Below are 10,127 nucleotides of genomic sequence, written 5' to 3'. Positions count from 1 at the left end.
AGGGACGCTTTTTATTGAGGACACTGAATGGAGGAGGATATTTTGTACTGTGTTAGTATTGAAAATGGATTTTACACTGATGAACTTGATTTCATTTAGGTGGTGCTGCGGCACATCCCAGGTGTAGGCAGTTAGTGCAGGATTAATGAAGCTCCCTCTGCTTATTTTAGGGTTACAGCAAGGTTAAGCCTGGCAATATTTACTATTACAAACTGAGTGGAAATAGCTGAACTGCTTCCAGATCTAATCTGTCCATGGAAATAATGTAGTCTTTGGTATGGTTTCGCATAAATAATCAAACCTTTTGATCTCAGTTAATTCTGTGCGGGGGAAAGCCCTAGGTGTCCGCATCTGGGCATCGTTCATACGTAAACTGACTAAACCCCCCATTGATAGGTCAGGTTTGGCTCTAGTTTGTTTTTCAGGAGCCCTGTATGTTTTGTGGTCTAGCTTCCTCTTCTGACTATGTAGGAGCTCTGAGCTTTCACTAGTACAGTCAAAACCAAAAAATGTTGGGATTGGTGGTTGATTTCTTTTCAGACAAATTATTGCAGTGAGAGGCAATACAGTAATTTTCTGGAAAAATATGAATGCTTAAATCTAGGCACTCATAAATTACAGTTAAATAGCTACTTTGAATCTATTTTAGTACTTCATTGGATTAAAATAATGGAGCAAAGAAATTGGATCTTTGTCTCGTTTAACTTAAATTACTATTTGCTTGGGCCTAAAGTTACTATTCATTGGGCACACAGAAAAGAAAGAATAATTTATTATAGACTCACCAAGAGTGAGGGAAGGAAATAAAAACATAGGTAGAGGGAGGTGAAATATTTAAGGCTCACTCTTGAACAGATAATGGACTCTTAGTGTCATTCACTGTGTGGTAATAGGTCAGGCTCCTTCTCCTCTGCCTCAGTTAGACAGCTTTTCTTAACATTCTTTTCCCAAGGGAATTGGAGGATATTGAGGGACAATGATTAGTTGTGTGGAGAAATCTACTTATGAGTAAAGATTAAAAACTAAATATGTACAACTCAGCTACATGATGAACTAGAGCACTTTTTCTTAAGTCTAATATGGCAGTGCTCTCATTGCATTTGTATTGGAGTTTGATTGTTCTGTGTGATGTGACACGTGACATGCTATGTTGTACTGTGCTTACTTGGAGTAAATTTAATCCTTACCTGTAGTTAGAAGTTAATAGAACATCTCCAGAGTTCTGCCAGATGTCATTAGAAAAGTGAAGACATCTTTTGAAGTTAGAGTTTTTTCTATTAGCAAATCAGAATTATGGTTCATTTTGAAGTAAACTCCACAGAAGCACCTCAGAAGGTGTTAATGAAACAAGACAGAAGTTTGGTGAACTGAAATAACATTAGGTTAAAGATGTTCACTACAGAAACTGTAAAGGTTTTTTTTTTTTTTTTTAAGTTTCACTATATGAAGAGAGGTTTAAGAGTAAATTTTAAAATAAATGTTAAATCACTTCTTGCATTTACATTAAGGTTAGGAATACTGGAAGTATTAAATCTGGCTGGGTTTGACTGGAAGATACAGTGGACTTCAGAACACACATGAGTCTCTTCTGTTCACAGCTCAGATGCTAGGAGGCAAAGTCAGAACTGTAATGGAAAGCTGGCCTGCATGAGGAAGTTAGTATATGCACTTTGCCTGGATTTATGTCTAGTTTAATTCAGCTTAGCTTCTCATGGTTAAGTGACTGGCACATGTGAAAGATATTCGCATACTACACTCAGTCGTGTTTTAACAAAGACTGATGTTACACTAATCCAATTAAATGACTTTCCGTAAGCCTCACAGACTCCTCTGGTTTACAGCTTCCTAATGTTCAGTCTCTCTGGGTGCCATATTCCTGCTAGAGGAGTTATGGTGAGAAAGACCTCAACTTCTGTGAATGAAAAAAAATTCAGTACTTAGACTGTTCTGCATATTAGTCCTGAGTGTATGCATAAGAAGACGCTCAGTGTTTTGCAGGAAATGTCAGGAATCCTTTTTTCCTGTTAAAAGTAAACTGGAGCTGCAGTCTCTCACAGGGTTTAAGGATCAAACACTTACATGTCTTTTTATGCCATTTCTTCTTTCTGTAAAAAAGATCTAATGTGGTTATATCACCTTATTCTGTTACTGTCTGTCCACTTCTAGCACTTACAGGAAGCTGATGCGGTTCATTGCTGTTCTGTCTATCCAGTAAGAAGCACTTTCAGTGCCACTCTGTGTACAGAGTGAATCTGTGTTTAAGTAGTATTGTCCTTTTATAGAAATATTGTCTTGAAACTGATCGCTTAATACAGTTCTAATTCTTTAAAACTAACAGAGTACCAGCTAGCAAAACCCTCTGATGGAAGCAGATGGGAGCTACCACTAGGAAGCCTTGCCAGACCTGGGGGCCTGATGAGAAAGTTTTTCTGGGGTGAGTTCTGTCTAAATGACTGGGACAAAGTCATGTCTGTCCTGCCTGTCCTGCTGGGCTTAGTAGCTTGGGGTATTGAATCAAAGGTCCCCATATGTTTCCCATCACAATAAACCTACCTGTCTGTCATTCTGTCACTTAGGGCACCTTTCTGGTAAAATCTTTGAGTTTTTCTCCAGTCCTGTCACAATTTAACTGGCTATAGATAGTATCCAAAGTGTATTCATTCAAGAAAAGAGTGTTCTTTTGGAAGCTCAAAGGGCTGTTTATAATTAATGTAGGTGCTTAAAAATTACTGATTTCTTGGCCATAGTTTCCTGGGTTTAGGCAGACTCTTGGTAATAACTATATAAATGTGAGAAATTATTAATTGTTTTTCATATCTTTGGGCTTGAATATTCACAGTTGCATTCTGCATTCTTTATGTATTTCCATTCTATAAAATATCTAAAAGTTGGCCCGTCAGTAAAGGAGTCCTACTGATACAGAAATAGCTAACCCATCGCTTTCTTAACATTTATAGGTAGTGCAAAGAAATTAAAATATGAGCCTAAAAAAAGTAACATTCATATTTATACCAGATTGAAGGATTTTTGGTGGAACTATTACCCTGCTTATTATATAAACTTGATTGTCCAGTCTAAAGGTAATACCAAGTATAAACTTTGTATGTTCCTCTTAAGTACTGTCTGGTTTGACTTCAAGTTCAGAGGTTTTTTTTGTGAGAGAATGACTCTACTGTAATTGTGTAAGTTTTTTTTGTAAGGCTTTTCAGGAATATCAATGCTTAATGCATTGTTGTTTAAATTACTGTGTTGGAGGGAAAAGCAAACTGGAATATGAGTTATCCTGAGAACCGGCATTTAAATTCATCTGGGAGGTGTCAACTGTCTTTGAGTTCTGTATACTAATTCTAACATATTTTATGATGAATGCATATTCTGGGTGAGATAAAAATGTTTTTTGCTATGTGTGTGTTAGTTTTTTTGTCTTCTTCAAATAAATGTCATGTTTGATGGCATTACAATAGATAGTGTATTGCTGCCACAGTGTTGTTTGGGTTATCTTGACACATTTATAATCAAAAAGCATGCTATGCTTGAATGCATTGGCTTAAGGTCGTGTTTGTGAAAGACAGAAATGTGTGGATTGTAGTTCTTTTCATTCTGCTTAAAAGCTTATACAAACAGTAATTGTTCTGTCTGAAGAAAGTATCTATAAATACACATTTTTAGCATTATTGTTTTAGATATGATAGAAGGACTGTAGTATAACAATGTGCATATCAAATCTTGATACTGATACCGGTTTATAAGGTTTTTGTGTTTTGTTGTTGTTGTTTTAAGAGGAGCAAAATTTACATGATTTTCACTTCTGACCTGTGGGGAGCAGGTATCTATGGGACTTGGCGAAACAGGAGAAATCAGATAAACATGCTCTGAATATTTCTATTTGTTTGGGGTTTTTTTCTCATGTTAGTAAAAGCTGGTGGAAAGCTCTAATAAATCAACCTGGTTTGGATCCCTAATTTAACTTAGTTTTAAGGTTGCAAGATTTGTGAATTGTTTGTGTTTTTCTGAAAACCTGCTTATGCCATTGAAATAGTTGTATTTCTGCTATTTTCTTCTCTTCACTAGAAATGTTGAACAGTTTGGAGAATTGAATGACAGAATTTTTTTCACAGATGCTAAATAAGTCAGGTTCTTTTCTGATATCTTCCATGTCTGTAACTTGTGAAACTATGTTCTAAACATGAGGAATTTTATGCAATTGCTTTTCCTTGTATCTACAGAGGCTTTAATTCTTATTGATTCCCATATCAAAGAAACTACTTTCACTGACTACGTTAAGGCAACATAATCTTTGGAAGTTAATAAATTCATAAAGTGTTTCTTTAAAATATATTTGACAGCATTTAATGTGTTCCATGGTGTGAATCTTGACTTTGCATGTAGATCCTGTGTTACTTATACCTGTGTTACTTCTTCCGTTGCTGGGAAGAGAATTATATTCTAGTTTTGAAGAATGTTAATTTCTATGGCTCTGCATTGTGTGAAAGGTAATTAGTATCAAAACATAGGTGAGTTGGCAGTCCATTGTGGCTATTAGAGACAAACTGACTGTGAGTTTCTGTGTTAATACCAAGCTGTGCATTGTAATATGCTATTTTGAAAAGACATCCCATTTTATATATTGAAATTGTGATATGGATAAGTTTTATCTACTTGGTTAAAAATATAACTCTGTTAAGAAGTAACATCTACCGTTTTGGTGCCAAGTTACTACTCTGAGGTAAGGTTTTCCCTGCTGTGCTATGCTGCTGTTACCAGCTGTTGACTGAAAGACATGCTTTGCAAACCCACATTCTTGCTTTCAAGACAATACTTGCTGAAGATGACTGAGTAAACAAAAATGTGATGTGTTGACACCTGTATTAGAAGAAAAAAAATCCTAAGCCTGGCATAGACTCAGATGTATAAATGAGTGTCTGAAAAGGAGAAAGATTAATGGAAATTAATAGAAAACAGGACTGGAAGGGAATGTCATAGTTGCCATGTTCACCCCCCTGTCCTCAGACAAGATCAGCTATCTCTCATGTCAATCTTTTTGTGAATTTTAATGAAGCTTTTTGATTTTGATTGATTTTGATTCTCTGCTTTTTCTATAGATTGTTTTTGTGGCAAATGCAAGTTTCTCATGTAATTTACTTTCTCATTTGAAAATTCAGGCCCCATACTAGTCTGTCTGGTTCTAACCTGTTTGGTTTGGCAATGCTAAAAGTTGGTGTGTAGTCCGGCATATTAGAACTGCTAGCCTTGAAGAGTAACAGAGGCGCAGTACAGATGAATCCACCTCATTATAGTTTATTTCCACAAATAATTTAAGAAAAGAAATATTACTTACTTAAATTGAGTTTTTTTTCATGGTAGGACTGTGGCTTCAACTTACACAAAATATTATTTGCACTTATTTAAATATAGGTGTGTGTTAATTCTCACTTTAAAGTTTTACAGAGATATTTATGAGGGCTGATATGGGGAAGCTTGTCTCCAGTGGTTTCTTCTGAGATGCAGAAGGAATCTGGCACATCTTGACTGAAGTTAGCCTTTGTGAATTGTCCTCTAAGTAGTTCCCCCAAAATGTTGGTATTACATAAGAAAGAGGTGTCTTATGTCACTGCATGTTTCAAGCTCTTCATTTAGAAATTAGCCACGTGCAGTATTCTTTTCATGTATTTCTGTGGAAGCTGATTTTGTTAAAACAGATCTGCCAAACTGTTTGAAGGTTCTCCAAGTGGCAGGAAGCAAAGGTATTTATTTAACCTTTAGTCCGTGACCTTCCTGTAGGAGTGGGTTATGTCTACAAAAGGGCTGTATGTCTGTGGAAGTAATCAAAAGTTTGTTGAACATTTTAGCTCTTTAATTGGAATGTCCAGGTTCTGGTCCATGTCACTTGAAAGGACCTCTTAGTTTTGTTGAGCTGCTCAAGATGATACTTCAGACCTGGGCTACTAAGCAACTTTTACTTGCTTCCGTGTGGCCTTGCTTTGTCTTCAGTAAACATTGTGCTAATTTTTTTTTTTCTTTTATTTGAAGTGGTTTACCAAATCCAAGTTTTGATCATCTGCCAGAGCCTGTTGACACACCAGAATTTCACAAAATTTACAGAGGTGAGAGACCTGGGGCAGTGCATATATAACAGAAACTTTAAAATTTTACCTTTAGAGACATGCTTATGCTGCTCTGAGTGGACCTCATATTCTCTGTTATGCTTTGACAAGAAGCTGAATTGAATTTTATTTCTTTCTAACATTTTAACCTGTGTTTCTGCATACGCTGTAATTGTTTTTGCATTTCCTTTTTTCTCATGCTTGTCATCTCCTCTAAACAACTCATGTTCTTCCAAGACCTTTGATTCTAATATTTAGTTCTTTGCTTTTCCCTTATTCTATAAAGAAGGAAGCTAGTCTAGCAGATCAGGAGATCCAAACATAAGGCTTCATTAGCAAAAAGGTAGAGACCTCTGGCCTGGCCTGTCTTCTCACAGAAAACTGCCAGGCCTTACTTGTCCCCTGCATGCATCAGATTTTCCAATCTCTACAGCCATTTGAAAACTTAGGTCAAGAAAAATACATTGCTTTCTTTTTACATAGATAATTGTACCTTTGACAGTCTGATCTGGTGGATGCAAAAGTACCATCCGTTTCCTGTACAATCCTTATTTGTAAAACCTTCATATAATTTTCAGGGAACCCTAGCAAGAAGCAGGCAAACCCTCAACTTTCAAGACAGCCCTTGCAGATAGACTTTATGGGCAGGTGATGTGCTGAATTCATTCAGAGTTGCCATGGCAACCTTTTTCTTCTTTATCGGAAAAAGACTGCTTTATCAGTAAATGTACCCTTTCACAGTACCCTGCGACTTTTGTTCAGGGGTCTCATAGCTATTAGAAGCAATAGATAGGTGGACCCTGAAATTAGCAGTGTCACAGGCCCTCTTGTGCATCTTTGCTCACTAATGCTTTTTATCCTTCATCTGTATTTATATAAATACCAGTATTAAATCCCAGTATTTATTCTCTCCACCTTCTCTACATTTTTTTGGCAAAAGACTGTTCCATACTGCATGGGGGCATATAGTTTCAGATTCCGGGTTTTGAGCACTATTATTTTATAGCTAGGAGATACAATTCTAAGTTCTGCTATTCTCCTGCCCACTTTCCCTGATCTCAAGGGTTCTTGGTCATCTTTTCCAAGAGTATTATTTTGTTGTGCATAACTGCTCTACTGCCCCTAGGAGCTATCAGATTGGTTCTGTTTCATGTCACTGGCAATTTTTCAGTGATAAAAAAGAAAACAGGAGGATGGAAACCCAAACCGAGATGAAAATGGTGATACTGATTGTAATAACTAATCCCCTTCCAGAAGCGAGGGAGTTATTTCTCTGCGTGTAGATCTCATAGTAAAGTGATTTGACTCTCTCTCAGAAAATTATTCTTGATTTCTAGTCAGTCAGGATTACTTTGACTATAAGTCTACCCTGTTAAACCGTGAGGATGGTGCATAAGCAGTACCTTATTGACAACGGTTTAGCAGAGTGGTGGATAGCAGCTTAATGAATTAATGCATAAATTTTTATGTATTTGTGCATATGCATATGTTTTTTCCTACATTGAATAAAATATCTTGCCCACAGATGGCTCTTGGGATTAAAAGGATTGGAAATAATAACACATTTCTATTTTCAATGAATAAACCTATTTTGCAGTTATCCCTGTCAGCAACATCCATCTGTTGAACATTACTTACGCAGTGTCCCCACAAGAGAAAAATTACAGGTAAAATGATGCTTAGACTATCATTACATTAATTATGTAATTATTATTAATTTACATTATATTTTTATTTCATGCTGTTTATAAAACACTTTTGTATAGAGAATCCAATAAGTGATCAAGACCTCATCTTGTGGTAATACCACAGAAAAGGATAATTTCAGGAAATATACTTTGTGCTTCTGATTCTTTGAGAATAGCATACAGAATGGTATCAGTATTAGGTCCAGTATCTCAATGTTGACATAAGAGATATAATATCCCATAAACATACTTTACTTTTAATGATCTTCATTGTACAGGCTGTGAACTGATACTTGTGTGTTTTAGGACCCTGAGGAGATACAGGGCTGGTTTGGATGGCCGGTCATATCCCAGCCTTCCCTGCTTTTGGCCTCTGGGCCCCTAGCCCAAATACCCATTCTTATTTCAGCACCAGCCTTTGTGGCTTGCTAGCCTGTGTGGTCTTTGACTCAACTTTGAGGGAGATGCTACAGATCTCTGACGGTACCTACAGAAGCTCCTGTGTTGAGGTTAGGAAAGGTGTGCACGTTTTCTGCTCTATGGTGGCACAAAACTCTGATTTAGGAAGAACAAAAGAGCTTAAATGCTTGCCCAATCACTTTGCATCCTGCAGTGGAATAAAAAAAGGTCAGGCAATAAATTATGTTCAAAAAGAAGACTTCAGGAGAATGGATTTGGTTTATTTAATAGTAAAGAAAAGGTCATGTCTTTTGTTCTTTTATTCTCACATAAATTGATTTTGTAGAGTTGAAGTTGGTTTATCACCATTTGTGTTCTATGGCTTTGTTATTTCAGCACTGGAGAAAAGGTCATCTTCTTAGTGGGTACCTGATATTCCATGGTCCATTAAAACTGCATTATTTCTGCTGAAGCTGAGGTTCTTTTTTTTCTTGCATTTTTTTCTCTTTTTTTTTCCCTCTTAACTTCACCTGTCCCAAGTGAACGCAGCTCCAACTGGGTACGTTGTCATGCAGTCTAGTATATCAGAGGTGCCTGCACATGATTATATCTTTGTTTTATTTGGGTTATAGAAACTTGAATATCTTGGCTGTGCTAGCCTGATACACCATTTAGATTCATGTAGATTTTTTTTTTCATGTTTTATTCGCTGTGCAAGAGCTCAAAGAGATTCTACTCTGGTATCTTTCCTTAGGGGAGTGAATTGCATTATCTGTCTCAAAATGAAGTGTCAGTAGAAGACAGCGACTGAGTATTGGTATTCTTATTGTTTCATTGACCTTTAACTTCTCAACATGAAGCTGCTCCAAGAACTGAAAGCCTTTCTAACAACTCACTCTATTTCCACATCTTTTTAAAAAATAACCCTCCCCTTGATTTCTAGTAGAGATCTAACTGAGAAAATATGAGGGCATCTCAGGAGTGAAAGCATCTGGGAGGAAGGAACCAGTTTGGGGATTGCAAGACTGGTAGTAGTTAAACAAAACAAAACCAACAAAGTCAGAAACCCCAACCCAAAACCTTGCGACTCTTCAGTCTCCTCAAACCTTCACATTTCTTTCATCTTATTGAGAAGCTTTTTGGTGTAGCATTTATATACTTTAAAAGGATTTTTTGTTATTGTTTTAGAGGCCTTTTTATTGCTCTTGACGTAGAGGGATAATACTAACACCTATAAAGATAATGGAAACAGATAAAGACATTTGTAGGAGATGAAACAAAGATTGAGAGAAGCAGCTTGAGGGAAGCATCAACAATGGGGAGAGACAAAACTTGGTAAAGAGAAGGGGGGAGGGGGGCAGAGGCCCTCCAAGCCTTTCCAAGAAACGTCTCAAACACTGGCAAGTACCCTGAAATGAAACCATAGTCACGGGCTGGATAATGTGGAGTCTGGATAACGCAGGCCTTGCGCTCAATGAACTGATAAGGCTGACACTTGACCCATGCGGGAGGAATAGCACGGGATGGGGCTGGAGGAGGAAGCCCTGTGGAGACAGGACGGTTCTGCTCTGGTGCAACTTGTGAAGCTTGTTAGCACTCTGTTTTCGGGGCCATTGTGTCTGATGAATGACCTTTGCCTCGTTACCTGTGAAATGCATATTAAAGTTGACATCCTTGCATATGCTAATGAAGATTATGGAGATCACGCTAAACTTATGTAACTATAGCGCTTGTGTCTCAATCCGAATCATGCTACATGTCACCTGGGGGTGGCAGGGGCAGAACTTGAAACAAAACTGCCACTGTGCCAGTAGGACGGGTTGTACTGATGAGGTGAACAATAAAGGGGGAGGATAGGTGCCACTGGGGAGGGAATCCTCCGAAGAGCACTCTTATGAACCAGAGGCCCCCCATTGGCTGGACCGACACTGGAACC

This window comes from Haliaeetus leucocephalus, unplaced genomic scaffold, assembly GCF_000737465.1.
Source record: "Haliaeetus leucocephalus isolate CR32 unplaced genomic scaffold, Haliaeetus_leucocephalus-4.0 Scaffold848, whole genome shotgun sequence".
Taxonomy (NCBI): Eukaryota; Metazoa; Chordata; class Aves; order Accipitriformes; family Accipitridae; genus Haliaeetus; species Haliaeetus leucocephalus.
The sequence above is the reverse complement of the archived record's forward strand: the minus strand, read 5'-3'. Positions refer to the sequence as shown.